Here is a 24,919-nt window from a genome sequence, read left to right as displayed (position 1 = left end):
TTACACATGTTGGAAGTGTACCATTGGTTATGCACAATGGTCAAACAAAATCTATGTCAGATGTATTGTACGTGCCTTCTATCACAAAAAGCTTGGCCTCAGTTGGTCAAATGGTGGAACAGGGATTACAGGTTCATTTCAACGAGCATGGTTGCTTCGTTGATGAGGAGTTCAAGAATGGATGTAGAGTCATTGCTAAAGGCAAGAAAGAAGGCAGGTTGTTTAAGCTGGATGCTGGGATTCCTGAGTTAAAATCAGCCATGTTCTCTAAAAGCAGAAATGTGGTACAGGACATTGATATGTGGCATAAGAGGATTGGACATGTCAATATACAAAGGTTAAAGAACATACAGACAAGAGGCATTGTTAGTGGGCTGCCTAGATTCAAGTATGATGGGCATATGCATGTTTGTGAAGCCTGTCAGTTTGGAAAGCAGGCAAGGTTGCGGTTTCCTAGAGAAGGAAATATGAGTAGCAGGCCACTTGAGATAGTACATAGTGATGTATGGGGTCCTACACAAAACCCATCTATCAAAGGCAATTTATACTATGTGACATTTATTTATGATTTCAGCAGGATGACATGGATATACTTTCTCAGAGAGAAAAGTGAAGTGTTGGAAAAGTTTATGGGTTTCAAAGCTTTTGCAGAGAAGCAATATGGCTGTTGGATTAAATGTTTGAGGACAGATGGAGGTGGTGAATACACCTCAAATGCTTTTGAGCATTTCTTGAGAAAGCATGGTATAAGAAGACAATTGACTTGCAGGTATACACCTCAACAAAATGGTGTGGCTGAGAGAAAGAATAGAGTCATTTGTGAAGTGGCCAAGGCAATGCTCAATGAAAAGAGCATGCCAGATTATTATTGGGCAGAAGCTTGTGCTACCACGATGTATATACTGAATAAAACACCTACAACAGCCATACATGGAAGTACGCCAGAGATGCGGCTTACAGGTTATAGGCCAGACATTGGACACCTGAAAGTTTTTGGATGCATAGCTTATGTACATGTGCCTGATGAAAGAAGAAGGAAGTTGGATCCTAAGGCAGAAAAGTGTGTATTTGTTGGATATGCACAGTATCGAAAGGCATACAAATGTTACAATCCACAAACTAGACAAGTGGTCATCTCACGAGATGTGGTGTTTGATGAGCTTGCTAGTTGGTACAAAGCAAAGGATGAGGGTGTTATTGGAGTCACTTGAAGTTGATGTGCATGTGAACTTGCCATAAGAAAGTTCTAGTTCTACTACTATGTCCGGGCCAGCACAGCAGAGGCTGAGAGTAGTACTGTACGTCCATGGTCAGGACGTTTGAGGCATGAGAGTGTGAGCACTAGGAGTAGTGCTGTGGATAAAGGAAAGAAGAAGGTTGAAGGAATTGGAATTACAGGTTATGAGTCATCCAGTTCAGAGAGTTTGGATGAGGAACTTGGCATACCTGTTTTACGCACACCTGCTGGTGCAAGGCAAGATAGATATGTGCCACCACATGCTAGAGTGACAGGTGTTCAGAGTGATCCGCATGCATTGTGAAGATCCCAAAGGGTCAGATATCTAGTTGGACAGGTTGACGTACCGTGATTTTGCTATGCATTATGCATATATGACATCTTTGGTGAAGCATGTGGAACCTACATGCTATATAGAAGCTATTGGAAAGCATGTATGGGAGAAAGCAATGGATGTTGAGATGGACGCATTGGTTCATAATGACACATGGGATTTGGTTGCACTACCACAAGACAAAATGTCATTGGTTGTAAATGGGTTTACAAAGTGAAATGCAAATCTGATGGTTCCATTGAACGACATAAAGCAAGATTGGTAGCTAAGGGTTATGCACAAACCCAAGGTTTGGACTATGATGAAACATTCAGTCGAGTGGCAAAGATGGGAACAGTGAGAGCAGTCATTGCTATGGCTGCAGCTAATGGTTGGGAAATGCATCAAATGGATGTCAAAAATGCATTTCTAAATGGTGATCTACAAGAGGAAGTGTATATGGCACAGCCAGAAGGTTATGTACACCCAAAGTATCCCACTCATGTATGCAGATTGAAAAAGGCATTATATGGTTTGAAGCAAGCACCTCGTGCTTGGAGTGATAAGGCATTATATGGTTTGAAGCAAGCACCTCGTGCTTGGAGTGATAAGATGAGCAGATATCTTATCTCTCTTGGATTTCAGGTTTCCACCCCGCAGATTCTTCACTCTATGTGAAGAAAACAGATCATGGGATTTTTTTACTTGTCATCTATGTGGATGACTTGATTATCACAGGTGATCATGGTACAGATGTGATGCATGTCAAGAAAGCATTAAGTGGGCAATTTGACATGAAAGATTTGGGTGAGTTGAGATACTTTCTTGGAATTGAAGTGATCAAAGACCATGCAGGTACATGATTAGTGCAACGCCAATATGCATTGGATATGTTGGCAAAATATGGGATGACAGGGTGTAAGCCTATGAGTACACCTTTGGAGCAAAATGTGAAATTGCGGGCTGATTTTGGTGAGGAGTTGGATGATTCATCCATGTACAGAAAGATGGTTTGGTAGTCTCATTTACATGACTATCACACGCCCGGATTTGAGTTATGCTGTGGGGCTAGTAAGCCAATTTATGCAGAGCCCCAGAAAACCTCATTTGGATGCAGTGAGACGCATTATGCGATATGTAAAGACCACTGCACATTATGGTCTTCTATATGAGAATGGTAAAGGCTTGGATATACATGGCTACACAGATGCTGATTGGGCAGGTAGCTCATATGACAGGAGGTCTACTAGTGGTTATGCCTTTACACTTGGAAGTGCCGTGGTGAGTTGGAGTAGCAAGAAGCAACCTACACTTGCTTTATCCAGTACAGAGGCTGAATACAGGGGTGCAGCCATTGCTACTTGTGAGGCAGTATGGTTAAAGAATCTCTTGGTAGATTTGGGTGAGCGTATTGATGGCAAGGTTGTCATTCATTGTGACAACATGAGCAGTATACAGTTGGCCAAGAATCCAGTATTTCATGCGAGGACCAAACACATAGAGGTCCATTATCACTTTGTCAGAGAGAAGGTGCTGGATGGTACAGTTGATCTACAGTATGTGAAGACTGATGAGTAGGTGGCTGATATCTTTACCAAGCCACTTAGCAGGGAGAAGTTTGAGTACTTCCGTTCTATGTTGGGAGTACATGGGATGAGCTTGAGGGGGAGTGTTGAGAGCTTTGATAGCCCAAGCTCATCTACATCTTCATCTATGGCAGTACATCATGAGCTTGAGAGGCTGTTGAAATTCAAGCTCGATGTCAGTGCGAGCTAGCTATGCTATGTGCTGCCATGTTAGGTAGGAACATGTGTGAGACATAAATGACCGCGTGTCCAGCTGGTCATAGTATGTGGACATTAGCTAGGGTTAGATGTGTGTGGACACAACTCATAGAGTGTTGTGTGTCTTATGGATTATGGCTTTATGCATTGTGTGAGAAGGGAGATGGCTTCCCTCTATGATTAGGGTTTGCAATATACATTAGGGTTTGCTCGTGTGTGTGTGTGTGTCTCCTCTCCCTCTACCTATTTTTCAACAGCCTTGTACCTACTTATGCTTCCATCACTGTTATGTTTTACTTTGTACACCCACTTGCATCCAATGGCTTTCTTATCTTCAGGCAATTGCACTAAATCCCAAGTCTCATTTCCATATACTGCATCCATATCCTCATCCATAGCTTTCTCCCTACACACATTTCCAACAGCTCCTCAAAGCATGTGGGCTCTACAACCTGCACAACTTTTACCATGTATGCATAGTGATGTGCCACATAACCATCATAGGTAAAACTTTTCACAGGATTCTTCATTCTTCCAGATCTTCACCGCTTTGCATTCATGGCTTCCATAGCCTTTTTTACACCAGGTGTTCTCATAGCTGGTATCCCAAGATCCTCAATCATCAAGGCTCATCTCTGAGCCACTAGACTCTCCCCATCAACATGAGAATGCCCTGCAAAAATGTCAGGCATACTAAGGGGCTCAATCACTTTCTCTTTGTCTTTATGTGATGTACTAATCACATTTGTAGGACTGGTATTATGATGCAACCTGCCACTCCATGGTCTATCAACTGAACCACTAGATGAGGACTCTCTTGGTCCACTCAAAGACTGTGATTGCTGACCTGCATTCTATGCAACCACATTTCCACTCACATCAACCACATTTCCACATTTCCACTCACATCAGCCCCAACAACAGGTTCTTTTCCAGGAGCATACCAGCTGCTCATCTCATAAAAAACAACATCCTTGCTTACCCTCAACTCATGTGTAGCAGGATTATAACACCTGTATCCCTTTTGCTCAAGGGAATACCCAATAAACACACATTTTTCAGCTTTTGGATCCAGCTTAGTTCTCAGCTCATCTGGCACATGCACATATGCAATGCATCCAAAGACTTTCAGATGAGATAAATCAAGTTTTTTGCCAGTAAGCCTCTCCTCTGGGGCTACATCATGTATGGCTACAGTTGGAGTTTTGTTCATGATGTAAATTGCTGTAGAAACAGCCTCAGCCCAATAGCTATGCGGCATATTCTTCTCTCCCATCAATGCTCGTGCAATCTTAGCAATGTGCCTGTTTTTTCGCTCAGCAACTCCATTTTGCTGCGGAGTGTATCTGTATGTAAACTGCCTCTGAATACCATTCTTCCTAAAAAATTTAGAGAACTCATTGGAGAAGTACTCTCCCCCTCCATCTGACCTTAGGCACTTTACATATTTCCCTGTTTGCTTTTCAACCATAACTTTGAAATTCTGAAAATGAGTGAACACCTCACCCTTCTCCTTCATGAAGTATACCCACACTTTCCTTGTGTGGTCATCAATAAATGTCACATGATACCTGCAGCCTCCCATAGACATGGTCTTCATAGGACCCCATACATCTGAATGCACAACATCTAGTGCAGTTTTGCTCACATTTTTGTCAAGTGGAAATACATGCTTTGTTTGCTTTCCAAATTGGCATGCTTCACATATTATCTGCATACCTTCGACTTTAAGCTTTGGCAGACCTGTCACAATTCCTTTAGTCTGCATAGACTTCATTCTCTTCACAATTCCTTTAGTCTGCATAGACTTCATTCTTTGCACAATTCCTTTAGTCTGCATAGACTTCATTCTCTGCACATTCACATGTCCAATTCTTTTATGCCAAATGTCTGTGTTTGCAACAATTCCTGAACCATTTGCAAACATCGCAGCACTCACTTCAGGCATGTTTACATTCAATGTAAACATTCTGCCAACTCTGTTGCCTTTTGCAACCAACCGGCACTTGTCTTTAAAGTCTTCAACATAACAACCATCAGGATTAAACCGAACCTGCAAACCCTGCTCAATCATCTAGCCAACTGAAACTAGATTCTTTGTTATGTTCGGAACATGAAGTATATCGGCAAGGTACTTCACTTTGCCATCCTGTAGACAATGGCACATCTCCAACATGGGCAATTAGATGAGCAGTGTCATCCCCTGTTTCCTCAAAACCTAGTCTTTCAAGGTTTGTCATCTCCTTGAACCACTTCCCATGACTTGTCATGTGGTTTGAAGCACCTGAATCAACATACCATACATCATCTTTATGTGTTGCTTCAACATTTTCAGACATGGCATTAACGACATGCTGCATAACAAACCACCTTTCATTATCCTCATTGTTTCTCCTCGAGGATGCATAGTTGTTTTGCTGAATTTTCCATTTTGCATGTCAGCCTGCTTCTTATAACAATGTGCCTGCACATGTCCAGGCTTACCATAATAAAATCATCCACGTGTATCATTATACTGCATTTGCCAATTTTCACGACCTCTTTGACTCCACCTACCTCTGAATTGGCCTCTTCCACCTGCGTTTGTTGTGAATTCTGGGACTGTTGTTGTTGTTGCTACTGGGCATAATTCTGATTACCTGTTCGGCCACCTCCTTGGCCGCATCCACGACCTCCTCTACCTCGTCCTCTTCCTGAACTTGTGTAGAAGGCCTGTTGCTCGGAACTGTTTTTGTTTTGTGAAGACTGTTGATCCTCACCCAAGCTCTTCTCTTCTGTAATCAACATAGACACCAAATCTGTGAAATTGGGAATGTTTTCCCAAGTCTGAATAGATGTCTGGAACGCCTTGTATTGTGGCCGGAGACCACGTAGACAGACTTCCACTTTATCATCATCATCTACTGAAACGCCAATAGATGCAAGGAATTCCACAATACCCTTGATCTTCAATGTATAGTCATTCATAGAAATACTCTTTTTCTCCATAGTATGAAGTTCATTCTTCAACTGTATCTTTCGTGCCTTGGTATTCGTTTCATAGAGTTTTACCAAGGTGTCCCACGCCTCCTTGGGGGACTTGGCATCCTATATGTGCCCAATCATGGTGTCCTATATATTGATAGAGAGCCAATACATAACTTTTCTGGCTCCTTGGTTCCAATCCTTGAACTCTTTCACATCTGCACAGCAGCAGTCGGCGGATTGATCTCCGGTATCTCTGATGCCTCTTCATGCTCACCTTCTATGTAGTCCCAATAACCCTTTCCCATCAGGAAATTTGTCAACCTGAACCTCCAAGCATGGAAGTTGTTCTTATCAAGCTTCTCAGCAACAATCTGGTTTATGCCATCATTTGACATCTTGCCAGACACACAAATTTACCAGAAACAACACTTTGGTTTGTCTTGCACAAACTGCTGTATTTTCTGTAGCGGTACTATACTACACTCAAATGTCACAACCAGTAACCTCAATGTGTATACATACACCCAATGGCAACTGTTGACCTCCTTGCAGCACACACAATGTTTGCACAACCAATGGCAACTGTTGACCTCCTTACAGCACACACAATGTTTGCACAACCAATCCGTCTTCTTGCAATTCTTAAAACAGAGTTCTGTAGAGAATCGATGACTTACCCGCAGTGCTTGAAATTGCCTGCTTTATGAAAAACGGAGGTCCTAACCCAATGGCAGCTGTTGACCTCCTTGCAGCACACACAATGTTTGCACAACCAATCCGTCTTCCTGCAATTCTTAAAATAGAGGTCTGTAGAGAATCGATGACTTACCCGCAGTGCTTGAAATTGCCTGCTTTATGAAAAACGGAGGTCAGCTTGAATATTTTCATCCACCAGGATAGTATATTGCCCTATAGCTTTACTCCCGCAAAGAAAGCTCCTCAATCAGAGATCATTTACCGATGCCTCCTGTAGAGCTCCCGACAAGGGTGTAGTCGCCAACACAAATAGGGAAGCATAGATGAAGCTCTTACCCTCATACCGCTTCCTATGCCTCTCTTGCTTGCAGCTCCTTAGCATGAACCAGGATCTGATACCATGAAAAGATGCAGGGGAGAAGAGAGCTTGAGCTCTTGCAAGCACACACACACTCACAAAACCCTAAAAGAGAACACAAAAGGTGAGAGGCTGAAAATCTTCTTCTTCACTCAACACTCAACACACCATATACAAAGATAAGAGTACGCACTTTTATGAAAAGGTACTCAACTAAATACATACTAGGGTTCTCTAGTGTGAACCCAAGTAAATGAGCTAAAGCTATAACTATGCCAGTCTCTAGAATGACTGTCACACAGCCTGTCATCCCATTGGCCGCATATCACCCATGATCTCACCAACCATGCTAGTGGTGTAAGTGTGGGGCCTATCCCAAACAGGTGGGTCATCAGTGTCCACCACCGCCTCACTAGATGAGCTGGATATCTCAACAAATTTTGAAAGCTTCTCTGAATATTGGATGCAGCCAATCGGCCTTTGCAGAGGAGATCCTCAATTCCTATTTCATGGAGGGCTTAAGCAAGCAACTCAAAAGGGTAGTAGAGCTGGTGTGCGGATCTTGACACCATGACTCTAGAGTAGCTAGTTGAATCAGCTCTCAGGGTAGAGCACATGTTAGTATGATCCATCTCAAGAGCAAAGGCAAGACCAAGAGCAAGACGAAGTCCAGAAGGTCTACTTTGGACTCTTCAGAGGAGGAGGATGATTCTAATCACACTCAACTACAAGTGATGAATTGGAGGACGAGGAGGAATATCGCAAGGCACGATAAAAGAGCAAGAAGGCAAGAAAAACAGCCAAGGAACTAACTATTGCAGCCATAGCTTAGTTGACGAGTGAAGGAGAAAAGTCTCCTCCTAAAGTCTGGTCAGGAACTAGGTGTTCGAGGTGTCAAAATCATGGTCACGTAGCCGAAGAATGCAGCTTAAATGAGCTTTCATGTGCCATCTACAGAACCGCCACACACAGAGCATAGAAGCATGCATATACAATGGGAGGAGAGCACCTCCACAACTTGTGATCCAAGCCCCCTTAGTGGCAATCGTGTAGCCTCCCCTACAATGGCTCCATAGAATCCTTATTACTGAAGGCCATCATTCTACTCATGTGGGGATTTTCCTCCCAAGGATGTGCTTGGTTCTTAACGGCCTACTTTCACATGCTTTTATTGTTGAGAGATGTAATCACAGTGTTGTGTGTGGGAAAGCACCCTAGGGTGCAAGATATTGTGGTAAGATAAGAATGGCACATGTAATATTGTATGGTGTGTGAGTGTTGACCAAAAGAGTGGAAAAGGAGTTGCCACATGGATGGTGATGTGTAAAGTGGAACAAGGCTAGAAGGCCTATATCACTGTATGGTTCAATTGAGATATGCAATAGAGTTCGTGTCTTGAGGGATAAAGATACTCATATAGAATGCATTATCAGTTGACAATTCATTCAGAATATCTCATTCATATCTTTAACACAATAATGGTCCATCAGACTAAATTTTTCTATCTGAACAATCCTCCATGGAAATTTCAATTTTTTAGATTTTTAATTTATCAATCCTTAACTTGATCCACTGATCAAAAGTTAACAGTAGTAATCTGCCAGCACAATCCACTAATCTCATAGTGATTTGCTGAAGTCATTAACGTCATTCTAGTTATGAACATCATCATAGGGACTCGTCCCATTCATCCTCATTGCGGTTTCGCTCAGCTTATTACATTTCAACCAAATTTCAGGAATCATCATTTTTCAATCAGAATCCAAATCAACTCATCAGTTCTCAACCAGAATTTAAAAATCATATCAATCACATTCGAATTCATCAACTGGATAGTATTAATGATTATAACTTCAAGTCTTAGATTTACTCGTATATACTGTGAGTAAAGAGATACAGTTATACCCTCGGTATATACGGGTAGTCATGGTTCTTGGAACTATAAGGTAAATACCATCATGTGTAGGCCTCAAGCAAGTCAGGGATTCCATACAATTGCGGTACTTCCATCTGAAGACCCAATTACCAATTTACGAATTTCAGTTTGAAGATTAAATTGTATGAATTTTATCACACAATTATAATCTTTTAGTGCTTCTTGAATAAATTTTTGACATATTTGATTTCTTGGTTGATCCTCATTAACCAAATAGCTCTGATACCAACTGTAAGATCCCCGTCCCCACCGCGCAATGGATTTTGGGTGCTAGCAGCGGAAGTAGCACATCTTGCACAGGGTAGGGTCCTACACTCGGGGCCTCGCCCACCTCGGATATCCGGACAGGTGACTAATTCCTCGGTTCTTCCAAAACCGAACTTAGAAAAAACTTCCCTTGCCCAGAAAGCACAGGCGATTCCTCCAGGATAAAATTTTACTCTAATGTAGTCAGGGTCATTACTGACCAAACTGATCCAACCAAACCTACAGTCACTTGGTCAAATCAAGGAAGAAACTTGCACTTGGATCATAGAGATCAACGCTTTTTTCCCCGTCGAGAGGCACATCCGTTGATTCCTCTTTCCATAGAATAATTACTATCCGGGATTTACTTCATCTAGCATACTACAATAGAAATTGAGTCTCATTTTACGGATCCATTAGTCTAGCCTAACTCTATCCAGTCCCATGGGTTAGCCAACCACTGTGGTGATGGGATCCAATTTAGAATTTGGTTAGGTTTTGTCCCGGGTACCAGGGAAAAGAGTTCCCAGGCCCCCTAACCGGATTTTCAAGCAAATTTAACTCCAGTCACACCACTTACACACCCAATATGAAATTGCCTTTTTCCAACTGTATTTAAATCAGTCATTTAATGAAATCATAGTGTTACTGATCATAAACTTCCAAGTATCCGGTTGAATCTTAATTTCCAATCATTCCTTCATCGGAATATCTATGGCATCATTGGCAACTAGAACGCTCATCACCTGTTCACTCAGGGGCCTTTTTGATAGTTCCTAGCTCATAGTACCTGGAAATTATTCACTTATAAAAATCAAGATGGAATCCTCGTTGAAGATCAGCAAGATCAACCAACAGATCCATATAAGAGAGCTATGGACTCATCAATTGAGGACCAACAAGGTCAATCAACCAGATCCATACTCGATTTCAAAAAACAACTCTTACTCCTTGTTCCAATATCTTCCACGACGCACGCGTGGGTATCTTCGGCGACCCAGAGCCCGAGCACCGTATGGTCAGCACCCTCTAGGATCCTTCGCAGGTCACCTAGCGCTTCACTCATAGGCCGCTTCCTTGGTCCTATATCCACCGTATCGGAAGCTCACCATTTAAATCGAATCGAGGCTGGTCAAGACCTCAGCCGACCTTGCTATGCGAGACGTCCTCCGTTGACTCTCCGTCAGCTGTTGCAACTTTATTAGGTAGGTCTCCATGACCACCTTCTCAAGATAGTCAAAATGCTTCCCCAACATTCTTGACATAAAACAGTCATTTACAAACAGTTCACAAATACAGTTTCTATAATGAACTCTCGTCTTTCCAGATTGTTCCACATCAATCCATATTACTTAACCCAAATCCAAATCATATGCGTATCCATTCTTAACCAGATACATCATTTTCCATCCCATCACATCAAATTCCTTCACTTCTCATAACATCCATTCCTATCTTTCTTAAATTACATTATGTCTCATCACATCCATTTCTCATTACATCTCATTCATTCACATCTTATATCATTCATTCACATTCTGATTCACATGACATCTCATCTCATCCATTCGCTCATATCGATGCCATATCCATTCACATACATATTCGCATTCATTATTCCACATACACATCCACATTCATACATCCACATCCATATCTACATCCATACATCCATTTTCACATCCACATTCATACATCCACATCCACATCCACATTCATACATCCACGTCCACATCCATATCTACATCCATACATCCATTTTCACATCCACATTCATACATCCACATCCACATCCATATTCATACATCCACATCCACACCCACATCCATACATCCACATCCACATCCACATCCATTTTCACATCCACATCCACATTCATACATCCACATCCACATTCACATCCATACATCCACATTCACATCTACATCCATACATTCATTTCCACATTCACATCTACATCCATACATCTATTTTCACATCCACATCCACATCCACATCCATACATCCACATCCACATCCACATCCACATTCATACATTCATTTTCACATCCACATTCATACATCCACATCCACATCCACATTCATACATCCACATCCACATCCATATCCATACATCTACATCCACATCCATTTTCACATCCACATCCACATTCATACATCCACATCCACATCCACATCCATACATCCACATTCACATCTACATCCATACATCCACATCTACATCCATACATCCACATCCACATCTACATCCATACATCAACATCCACATCCATACATCCACATCCATACTTATCACATACACATACATCTTTCCTTTCACATACATCCTTCACATACATACATCTACATCCATTCTTTCACATACATACATCTCCATCCATTCTTCTTTCATTTTCATCTATCTGATTCATTTCACATCCTCATATCTATTTATAGAATACAAGAGAATTCTTATTTTTTATATAAGATTTCTTTATGCATCTATTTATGCATAAATTCCATTTTAAGGAGAATAACACTTTCGAAATAAAAATCAATCTTTCATGCATCTTCCTATGCATAAATTCATTTTAAATGAGAATGACACTTTTGAATTAAAATTCAATCTTTTTTTGTATCTTCTCATGCACAAAATCAAAATTGATGAAAATAACTCTTTTGAACTAAAAATAGATTTCTTTATGCATCTTTCTATGCATAAAATCAAAATTGATGAGAATAACACTTTTGGGTTAAAATAAATTCTTTATGCATCTTTCCATGCATAAATCCAATTTAGTAGGAATTACACTTTTAGAATAAAAGAATTTCTCTTATGCATCTAATTTATGCATAAAATCCATTTATGATGAAAATCTCACTTTTAATATAAAAAAATATCTTTTATGCATATGTTTATGCATACAAATCATTTATGATGAAAATCACTCTTTTAATATAAAAGAATTTCTTTTATGCATCTAATTTATGCATAAAATTATTTATGATCAAAATCACACTTTTAATATATAAATTTTTTTATCTTTTATGCATATGTTTATGCATACAAATCATTTATGATGAAAATCACTCTTTTAATATAAAAGAATTTCTTTTATGCATCTACTTTATGCATAAAATCATTTATGATAAAAATTACACTTTTAATATAAAATTGTTATTTATGCATACGAATCATTTATGATGAAAATCACTCTTTTAATATAAAAGAATTTCTTTTATGCATCTAATTTATGCATAAAATCATTTATGATGAAAATCACACTTTTATAATCAGAATAACAATTTCAATATACTTCCTTCTATGCATAGAACTTAATTCTAAAGAAAGTAACACTTTTTTTATAAAATATTTTTAGTATGTATTTTATTATACCTAGGATAAAAATTAACACTTTAAGAATACATATACGATGGGAATTACTCTTTTTGATAAAAAATAAATAAAACTTATTTTACACAACGATCGATGCCATGCTCTCCAGTGACCACTCCTGAATCTGTTGGCGCCATCGGTGTAGAGAGAAACCCCCCTGTGGTGACATTGCAACCGAAGAGCGCACAGGGGTACCCACTGGCACAGTCGTAGTAACAAAAACAGTGACTTCACCCCGTTCAATATCACTGGCCACTTCTGCATGTGAGCGCTTTTGGCCTCTAGAATTGCTACACTGGCCACCACCGGTACTCCATCGAAAACAATGATTGTGACTGAAGCACTGGTAGATAATGGAGCCAAAAAATGACAGGTAGGCCGAAGAGAAACCAAAAAATTAGCGGGTAGAGGGAACATGATCTGCAATATTTGACCCACCTTTGAGTGTACTACCTGCCCTTTCTGCACCTGAGAATAGACCCGCTGGGCCTCAAATCGAATTCGGTCCTTTAGAACATGAGCCCAAGAAACAGGCCCGAACTCAAAAGTTTTGCTCAGTTGTTTCACCTTCACTAATATTGTATAAGTCTTTGCTTGCAGCCAAATGGCTTCTAAAAACCATCTGTAGCACTCTTTGGCTGCCAAATCAGTGCATCCTGAAAGTTTATACTCTCCACTGATTTTAGGACCAAACTTTGCCTGTAAGGACTGCCACCGTTTTGTTGGCAATAATAGCTCCGTCGGCAGGTAAGTGTAGCTTCTGCTGAATGTATTCCACTGTGAGCTCCACCGCTGCATCCTATAGAGCCACCATATCGCCAACAGCTATTTGCCGTTAGCAAGGGCAATGATTGCGGGTGTACCTGCACACGCTCCCAATGGAAGTTGGAGTAAACACGGATGCGCTTGTCGGTGAGCCATGCATCAATAGCCGGCCGCTTGAGATGCACTATCAGCATGACCAGCAAAAACTGCGCAAGAGAAGCAGTCATGGCTGGCTGCAGAAGAAAAGAGCGCGAGGAAGAAGAGTAGAAGGCAAGCAAAAAAGTAAGAGCGCAAATAGAATGCTTTTCCACAAAAAGGAGGGAGTTTGTGCATGCAAAACAATGACCGCTGTTCGATGCGTGAAGATATGACACCTGGAAAAAACCAAGAAAAATAAATTGATGAAAGCTACCCTTGATGTGGAATGACTGAAACCATCATGAAAGAAAGTGTATTCTCCTCATAAACCGAAAAAGGGCATTGAAGAGGAACTGTCCGAAAAGTAATGACGTATCCGGAACCCATTGACCAGAGAAGAAAGAACTTCCCCCCATGAAGATTTGTGAGGAAATAAGAAGTGGGACCGCAAGAGGCATACACCAAAACGGCCCGGTCCACCGCACCTTCAGTTTTGTGGATTTCTTGAACATGCGTGAAGAAAACACCAGCACTAATTGCCCTCTTTGGAAAAATTTCTTCTTCAAATGCTGATCCACTTGCCACTTTCTGCTGTGACTTTGAATTTCCTGTGCCCAATAAAAGCTTTTCATCCTCTCTTCATCTAATTCCTATGGATGTTCCATTCTGTATGCCAATGAATCCTCTAGAAGCAATATATCTGTAACCGCTGCAAGGCACAAACTACGAACCACAAATTCGACTGGTGTGATGGCCTCCATGCCAAAAGCAAGTTTGAATGGTGTCATCCCAGTTGCCACTTTAAATGCTGTGTGGTAAGCCTAAAGTGCCATTGGCAGCTTCACATCCCAATCTATCCGATGATGAAGACTTACCACTTTAGTCAGAATGCGGATTATCTGCTTATTGGAAGATTTCGCCTACCCATTGGCCTGAGGGTAATACGGGGACGATTTGCGATGCAGCACAAAGTAAAACCCCGTCATTCATTTGATGACTTTATTAATAAAATGACGGCCGCGATCACTGACCAACTCCACTGGACAACCAAACCTAGTAAAAACATCCTTAAAGAGACACTTTGCCACAGAGAGAGCAGTATTATCCAGCAAAGCCCATGCTTCTACCCACTTTGTACAGTAATCCATGGTAGTAATAATATACTTGTTCATGTGGTTAGAGCCGCTGCAGGTTTGATTGGGCCTATAAAATCCAGACCCCATTTCTGAAATGGTTCCAAAGGAAGAATTTGATGCAGAGGAAATCGATCCCGCTACTGGGACGGCTGTCCCATGCGCTGACAAACATCGCATTGCCGCACAAACTGATGTGCATTCACATGAACAGACGGCCACCATAATCCACTTTGTAAGACCTTCTTCGCTGTGATTTTTCCTGAGAAATGCCCACCAGTGACTCTGCAATGGGCTTCCCACAACACTGACTCCTGCTCTCATGGGGTAGGATGCACCGCAACAGTGCGTCTGCAACATTGCGATAATAAAGTTCCCCCACACAGACTTCAAATGAGTGGCTCCTCAAAGAAAGGTGCCCCCCACTGATCCTTGTTTAAATGAGCAAGCATCTCACCACCACTACAGATAAAAGAAAACATTCTTCATACTAGGTCCATGGGATGCTCAGAAGAGGTGCTCCTTCCTCTTCAGACTGTACCCCCTTTGCATTTGGCTGAATTGCAAATAGTGAAGCATCCGAAAATTCATCATCCACACCGATTGCTGGCTCCCCCGAATCCAATCAAGAAAGGTAATCTGCCACCACATGCTGAGCACCAGGGCAATGGATGACTTCAAAATCAAATTCCTGTAATAATAGAACCCATTGAGCCAGTCTATCTATTAAATTTTGTTGCCGCACCAAGAAAAGAAGAGTAGAATGATCCACATGGAAGAAAAATCGACGGCCTGAAAGATAGTGCCAGAACTTTCGCACCGAGTACACCATTCCAAGGCCTTCCTGCTCTGTAACGGAATAATTCTTTTTAGCAAAAGACAACCGACGAGGACTGGCATAATAAATAGGGAGAAACCATCCCACAGTATGCTTCTGCATCAAAACACTGCCAATTGCCACATCTGAAGCATCCACAAAAACATGAAAATCCACCCCCCAATCACGAGGAATCATCACTGGTGCTTGAGAAAGTTGAATCTTGAGCCAGTGGTAAGCCAAATCACAGTCTTCAGTCCATCGAAAATCCTGGCGGTCAGAATGAGCAGCTGCATTTAAAGGTATTGCCAAATGTGCCAAAAATCGCAAATGGCGACCATGCCACCGAATTTGGCTTAGAAATCTCATACAGCCTTTAGGATCCACAGGTGCAGGTGCTTGCATAATAGCCACCACTTTGTCTGGATCAATCGTAATGCCATCCTGGGAAATGATGTGACCCAGCAATTTGCCACTTTTCGCACAGCAAAAACACACTTGAGCGGGTTAAGACTGAAGGACACCTCTCGGCAGCGCTGAAAACAGAGCCACAAGTGCCCCAAATGCAGCACAATAGTGCCAAAGACACTTCTCAGATCATCCAAAAAAATGCGCATAAAATCAGTGAGAAAGGGCCCAAAGATTTCATACATGTTGCGCTGGAAGGTGGAAGGTGCATTGCGCAAAACCGAACCACATGACTGTGCACACAAACACCCCCCCATGACTGTAGCCGCTGAATCCATCAAGAAACGAGTACATTTCATGCCCTGCTACATCATCCAGAATGGAATCCATGTAGGGCAAGGGAAAAGGGTCTGGGACTATGGCCGCATTAAGCTTTCTGTAATCCACACAGATGCGTAATTTCTTGTTCTCCTTCGGGACAATGACTATAGGAGAAATCCAGTCTGGGTTTTCAATAGGTGCTATGAATCCCACTCTCAACAACAAGTGATCGAGCTCTTCCTTGACGACCTGCTTGGCTACATGCGGGTTTATGCGATAACGCTGCTGCCTGGAGGGTATTGCATCATCCGGCTTCAAGTAAATGCGGTGTTGGTAGAATTTTGGGTCCAGATCTTTCATGTCAGCATAATCCCAGGCAAACACATCCCGAAATTCCCGTAGAAGTTCCACCAGATCCGTTTTGAATGCGGGCTCTAGCAAGGTACTAATTTTCACTAGCTTAGTCTCCTTGTCATCTAAAAAAATGATCTCCAAGACATCTTCTTTGACATGGGTAATGCAGCTCATTTGCGCCTCAAAAGTGCGCTCCTTTTCCAGAATGTCTTTCATGTTATCTTCAGGTGCGTCCCTTCAAGGGTGAAGGGGAGCAGTTAGGTGAAGTAGTGGAAAAGTGGATTGAGGCTATGGAAGAATACTTTGATGTAACTGGCTACAATGAGAGAAGCAAGATGGCTCGTTCATTCACATCCCGATTCACATGTTATCACATTCATCACATACTATATCATTCATTTACATCCTGATTCACATGACATCACATCTCATCTATTCATTCACATTTATCTGATTCGCATCACATATCATCACATCTATTTACCTTTCATTCTCATCACATCCATCCATCCATTCTTTCCCATCTATCTGCTTCGCATTACATCTCATCACATCTATTCACCTCACATTCTCGTCATTCCTTTTCTCATCGCATCCATCCATCCATTCATTCCCATCTATCTAATTCGCATCCATCCTATTCTCATCGCATCCATCCATCCATTCATTTCCATCTATCTAATTCCCATCACATATCATCACATCTATTTACCTCTCATTCTCATCACATCCATCCATCCATTCTTTCCCATCTATCTGATTCACATCCCATCTCATCACATCTATTTACCTCTCATTCTCATCACTTCTATTCTCATCACATCCATCCATCCATTCATTCCCAGTACTGTTATATGCAAATTCTAACATAGGAAGATAATCCTCCCATGAACTCTGTCTTTTGGATACATATGCTTGAAGCATATCCTCCAGAATCTGATTCACTCTTTCAGTCTAGCCATCAGATTGAGGATGATCAGAGGAACTCAAATTCAAAGTTGTTTCCAACTTCTCAAAAACAAGTTTCCAAAAATCACTCGTAAAGAGAAATTCCATCTTTGGATACCAGAAAGCCCAAGTATTCAACGTGGTCGGCAGAGATTTGCTCTTTTTGGCAAAGAGTTGGTGTTTCCTTAGAATCTCAAGAACTTTTCTGACATGAGCTTCATGGTCAGCTGTATTCTTTGAGTAAATCAGAATATCATCAAAGAAAACAAGAACAAAATCATCCAAGTATTCTCTGAGAATGTCTTGCATTAAGCGATTGAATGTAGCTGGGGCATTAAGCGATTGAATGTAAGCAGGGGCATTTGTCAATCCAAACGGCATGATAGTGAATTCATAATGCCATACCGAGTATTGAATGTAGCTGGGGCATTAAGCGATTGAATGTAGCTGGGGCATTTGTCAATCCAAACGGCATGACAGTGAATTCATAATGCCCATACCGAGTATTGATGACTGTCTTTGGGATATCTTGCTCATTAATCCTGATCTGGTAATACCCTGATTTGAGATCTATCTTTGTGAAGATCTGGGCTCCACTTAGCCTGTCCAGAAGCTCATCAATTCTAGGAATAGGATACTTAACTGTCAGCTGATTTAAACCTCTATAGTCCACACAGAGTCTAAGTTATCGTGACTGAACACACCGCAGGTGCAGGCTTGAGGTATTCCGTAGTAACACATGCCACATCCACTGAGCAGAATGGAATGAAATCCTCATTTTTCCACAAGAATTTGTCCTCTTCATCTTCATCCAGGCCATCTGCCATATTCACTATTTCTGCAATGACAGGCCAAACTGACTTGCTCAGTTGATGGCATTCCCTCAGAGCGAATTTAACCTTCCTACTACCCTTGCGGATGGTCATCAGATTATGCTCCCAATTATGCTGGACCTTTGCCTGGCACAACCAAGGACGTGACCCAGCAGCAAATTGTACTCCTTAGCAGAATCCTCCATGCTCAGCACTACAAAAGACATGACAAAGGGTATGCCCGCCACCTCAATCACCATGCCTTTCAAGACGCCCAAGGGTCGGACTCTCCTCTGATCAAAGGATCCCATGCTTGCCAACAACATGCTGCATAACAAACAACCTTTCATTATCCTCATTGTTTTTGCTCGAGGATGCATAGTTGTTTTGTTGCAATTTTCCATTTTGCATGTCAGCCTGCTTCTTATAACAATCTGCCTGCACATGTCCAGGCTTACCACAATAAAAGCATCCACGTGTATCATTATACTCCCTTTGCCAATTTTCACGACCTCTTTGACTCCCCCTGCCTCTGAATTGGCCTCTTCCACCTGCTTGTTGTTGTTGTTGTGAATTCTGGGACTGTTGTTGTTGCTGCTGCTGGTTGTAATTATGATTACCTATTCGGCCACCTCCTTGGCCGCGTCCACGGCCTCCTCTACCTCGTCCTCTTCCTGAACTTGTGTAGAAGGCCTGTTGCTCTGAACTATTTTTGTTTTGTGAAGACTGCTGGTCTTCACTCAAGCTCTTCTCTTCTATAGTCAACATAGACACTTGGAATGTTTTCTCGAGTCTGAATAGACGTCTTGAACGCCTTGTATTGTGGCCCGAGACCACGTAGACAGACTTCCACCTTATCATCATCATCTACTGAAATGCCAATAGATGCAAGGGATTCCACAATACCCTTGATCTTCAATGCATAGTCATTCATAGACATACTCTTTTGCTCCACAGTATGAAGTTCATTCTTCAAATGTATCTTTCGTGCCTTGGTATTCGTTTCGTAGTGTTTTACCAAGGTGTCCCATGCCTCCTTGGGGGACTTGGCATCCTGTATGTGCCCAATCATGGTGTCTTATATACTGATAGAGAGCCAATACATAACTTTTTTGGCTCCTTGGTTCCAATCCTTGAAGTCTTTCACATCTGCAGCAGTCGAATTGATCTCTGGTATCTCTAGTGCCTCTTCATGCTCACCTTCTATGTAGTCCCAGTAACCCTTTCCCATCAAGAAGTTTGTCAACCTGAACCTCCAAGCATGGAAGTTGTTCTTATCAAGCTTCTCAGATAGCAACAATCTGGTTTATGACATCATTTGACATCTTGCCAGACTCACAAATTTACCAGATACAGCACTCTGGTTTGTCCTACACAAATTGCTGTATTTTCTGCAGTGGTACTGTACTACACTCAAATGTCACAACCACCCCCAGTGACCTCAATGTGCATACATACACCCAATGGCATCTGTTGACCTCCTTGCAGCAGCACACACAATGTCTGCACAACCAATCTGTCTTCTTGTAGTTCTTAAAACAGAGTTTTGCATAGAATCAATGACTTGGTATCAGACCAGGAAACGCTGCGTTGCGATGAGTTTGATCAAGAAATATGACAAAGGAAAAAACCACGCAAGGTGGCTACATGGATGTGGAAGAAGCCACAAGAATCGAGGAGGAAGCAAGGCAAGAAAGAGAGGAAGAGCTTGGCACCGAAGTAACAACTTGAATTCGACGTGAAAGTCACAATAGACGTCTCGAGTCAAGAGCAATAGATACTCGATAGCACCAAATGGTGGATGACCCAAGGGATCGAGGGCTGAGTTGGCATGATCACCAAGATGACAAACTGAATCGGCTAGAAGGCATATTGGCCTCCTTAGTCAAGCAACTACACAAGAAGGATGGCAGCCGACCTTCGTTCGCCAAGACAGATGAGGTCAAGGTTCCCTCTCCAAGACGTCAACACAGAAGATGGAATGACAGGAGGGACTCAGAGTCATCAGATGAGGGATATGGGAAGTACAAACCGTTACCCCCGGCAGAGAAGTATACTGGGCAAAGAGATTTGCTTATGGTGACAAGGTGGATTCGTGAGACAGAGGATTATCTCACCATGAACAAAGTGTCTCATAAACACTGGATCCGTGTGGTGTCACGACGGCTATCAAGGGATGCATACACATGGTTTCTGGTAGGTGAGGCAAAAAGGCCGTGGACAAGGTGGGATGATTTTACCAAGGACATGGCCGAGTATTTTGTACCATGGAATGAAGTCTTTAGGGTACGTGATGAATGGCATAACCTCAAACATGCAGATGGAAAACTGCAAGATTATATCAACAAATATAGGCAACTTATGCTGTAGATTATGGATATGCATTCTATAGATAGATTACACGGGTTCCTGTTTGGATTGCGTGACTAGACCCGTAGAGAGATCGAGAAGCAGGAGCTTGAAAATTATGAGGTGGCACTCACAATGGCGGAACGGCTATCTGACACTGACAGTAGAAAAAGGCAAAGTAAAAATAATGCAACAGGAACAAAGGGGATGGAATGGTGCCAAATCTCAAAATAGGAATGATAACTCCTCCAATGAAACCTGGGGAGAAAATTCTGGGACAAGTACAAGTGGGGCAAGGTCGAGTGGATCTTTCGTACCTCGAACCTACGGGAGAAATTCTGGGAATAGAAACTTTGTGTCGGGGAGGGGGACACCCCAATCAACCAATACAGGGGGATTTTCCAATACTGCAAGGCGTCATCTTCCTCCCCCAACATGCCCATGCAGAAGTTACACGGGCAATCATTATGAGACAGTGAATGCCCTTGTCTACCCGCACAAAGCCGCACGAAGTCGGTTTACCACCGTTCAGGCGCGCAAGGACAAGAATATAATTATGAATGGATGGATCGACTGAGGATCACCGAGATTGAGGATGAGACAGTGAATGCCCTCGTCTACTCGCACAAAGCCGGTTTACCACCGTTCTTCAGGCGTGCAAGGGCAAGAAGATAATTATGAACGGATGGATCGACTGAGGATCACCGAGATTGAGGATGCACAAACCTTGTCTCGAGACGAGGCAATAGCCCACCAAGGGTAGGTGCCGTGCAGGCAATACCGAAATGCATGGTAGCAAGGTTATTTGGTAGTGGAAAATGTGTATTTTGAGGCTAATGTGAATGGCCTAAAGCAAAACATCATGTTGGATACGGGAGCCACCCATAATTTCATCACCCCAAATTGCGCTAAGAAGCTGGGAGTGAAGGTGTGCAACTCCAGTAAACTGTCACTGTCATTTGCACAAGGACAGGATGACAATGTAAAGATGGCATACAATGTGTAGGTGCAGGAAAGTGCATGGAAAGCGCGACTGGATTTCATAGTTGTGCCCATGGATACTTTCGAAGTGATTGTCGGGCTCACTTGGGTTGACAAATATCTCATCGCTTTTATGGGAAAAGGTGTAAATAACATGATACTGGACATGCAAGGTATAGGAGTCAGTGTGCCATTCAGTCGTCCTCACTCGGGGGATAAAACAATTAATAAGGACTAGTTGCCCTATAGCTTTACTCCCGTGAAGAAAGCTCCTCCATCAGAGATCGTTTTCCAGTGCCTCCCGTAGAGCTCCCGACAAGGGTGTAGTCACCAACACAAATAGGGAAGAGTAGATGAAGCTCTTACTCTCATACCGCTTCTTGTGCTTCTCTTGCTTGCAGCTCAACCCTTAGCATGAACCAGGCTCTGATACCATGAAAAGATGCTGGGGAGAAGAGAGCTTGAGCTCTTGTAAGCACACACACACTCAGAAAACCCTAAAAGAGAACACACAATGTGAGAGGCTGAAAATCTTCTTCTTCTTCACACAACACTCAACACACCATATACAAAGATAAGAGTACACACAATATAAAAGGTACTCAACCAAATTCATACTAAGGTTCTCTATAGTGTGAACCTAACTCAATGAGCTAGTGCTATAACTATGCCAGTCTCTAGAATGGCTGTCACCACACAGCCTGTCATCCCACTGGCCGCATATCACACCCACTGGCTGCATATCACCCATGATCTCACCAACCATGCCAGTGTAAGTGTGGGGCCTATCCCCCAGGTCATCAGTGTCCACCACCTCACTAGATGAGCTCGATATCTCAACAAAGCAATCCATCCCATCCTTCACTATCGGCCAAACTCGGCTACTATTGGGCGGTCCGGCACGCAAATCGAGACGGGCATCCCAAATTTAGGTACCTCGCCCTAAAATTTGGTCCGTACACACTTACTAGGGTGCCCGTACAATGGCCGCCCAAGAACCAAAGGACGACCGCCCACTGTATGGTCCACGCGTACCCTTGGACACCTAGACCAGATAAGGTACATGCGAACCACTCCTTTCCCAGACAATCGACACCGTACCTTTCCCCTAGACCCATGCAGGCCACTGATGCATAGCCTTTGAAGGTACACCGTCCTTTCGTCCTTGCTTTGCGTAGCGCCCGTACCCTCACCCCTCAGCTATATAAACACCTGGGGTGCTCCTCAGTCGGCACGCATTTCTGTGTCGCGTATGCCCTGTTGTGCCGCCGTCCGTATCGTCGTCCGTCCCTGTGTAGCGTACTTGCTGCAAGTACAGCCGCCCTTGCAGCCACCCCTCTCACACCCCCTCATTTGGCTCTTTTCAGATAAGCCATTTTTCCTCCACCCTCCTCTTGCTAAGGGCCAGTGTCCTTAACTCTTCTCCCCCCCCCCGTGTGAATAGACTTACAGAGAGGCTTGCAGCAACCCCTCCCAGCCCTCTCCACGTTTTTGCCTTTGCCCTTAAGGACATCTCACAATCCCCCCCCCCATTTGCATAGACTTTAGTAAGGGATTTTTGACTCAAGCGAGGGTTCGTGCGCCATATTCTTTTGCTCATACGGTGAGCAAACGAGTAATAAATTCAGATCCGACTGAAGCGTTTTGATCGCAGCAGCGAGCTCTACAAGGCGATGCCTAAGATGGCCTCATCTCGGAGATGACAAAATATTACCTCAAGAGGAGTACGTAACAACGAGATGGGGGGAGATGCGCCCAATGCGGCTCCAGTCCTCCCCTTTCAAGCCCCTCAAGGAAACGGTGGCCAGGTTAGCTTGGTTAATTTTCAAAAGAAGAGATTTTTTCTTAAATTAGTGTTAATGAATGGTGTCTTTTCCTCTTAAAAATGACGACATAAAAATTATATGAAGCTATGAATTATGTGATGTTGTATTCGATAAATTGTGTTGAAATTGTTATCTTCATGAATTATGAATATTTAGTAAATTGCATTGAAGATGTTATCTTTAGAATTCAAGATTTATTTTGGCTTCAACGCTAACTCTGTTCTGTGCTTGTGTAGCCGGGCGGCGTCATTAGCAAAGCTCGGGAATGACCCAAGGTATCCCTCATACCTTTGGGAGAATAAGGATCGCCGATTGAGGCGAGAGATTATGAGGCTGCCTAGTTCTGAGGGCCCAGGCTAGTGCGGTAAATAAGCCCACCCTAGTGCGCAGACATCCCTCTGAGGGGCGGGAGGATCGAGCGATGGAGCCTGAGAGGGCGACAGGCCGGCTCGAGTCCTCGCCAGCGGCGGCCGACGATGAGGTGTATGGTCTTGTAGGGTTTTGCCCAGCATGTAGAGGCTGGAAGGCCGAATTCCACATCATCTGCAGAATAAGAATAAGAGAGCCGGTTTGGCTTGTATGGAAATGGATTCATGTATAAACTTTTTATATAATTATATCTTGTCTTTGGTATGATTGTATGGTGTAAGAAGGCTGTTTTAACGAACCTTGTGAAGAAGGGCCTTAATTAAGGAATATGTTTATTTATGTCAAATAGTGTGGTAGTATTAATTAGAAAACAAATTGATGCATGAGTAGGGTGGAAAGTGGGAGGATGGAATGCCCTGACGGCACCATCCTACGGACGGGTGGACCCGATTAGTCGGGTAGCTTTCCAACAGATTAAGTGAAAGCCCTACGTTAGATAGTTAGGTTCTTGGGCAACTCTATTCTAGAAGACTAGGCCAGCGGCTGTGCCTTGCATAAAGATGAGGAAAAAAGCGTTGTCTCTAGAAATCAAGTCTAGTAGTTGCCCAATTTTTGATCAATTGCCCTATGGGTGATTTGATGTTTAGAAGATCACGCTCCCCCTGCGGGATAGAGCTAGGTCATACCTATAAATCGTATCCTTGAATCTCTACAGGGTCAAGGTGTCGATGAATAGGAAATTTTTCCCAAGATAAGACTTAGCGGACTATCTTAAGTGTTTCTCC

This window comes from Cibotium barometz, chromosome 22 (genome assembly GCF_041138505.1).
Source record: "Cibotium barometz isolate CiBa-2024 chromosome 22, ASM4113850v1, whole genome shotgun sequence".
Lineage (NCBI taxonomy): Eukaryota > Viridiplantae > Streptophyta > Polypodiopsida > Cyatheales > Cibotiaceae > Cibotium > Cibotium barometz.
The sequence above is the reverse complement of the archived record's forward strand: the minus strand, read 5'-3'. Positions refer to the sequence as shown.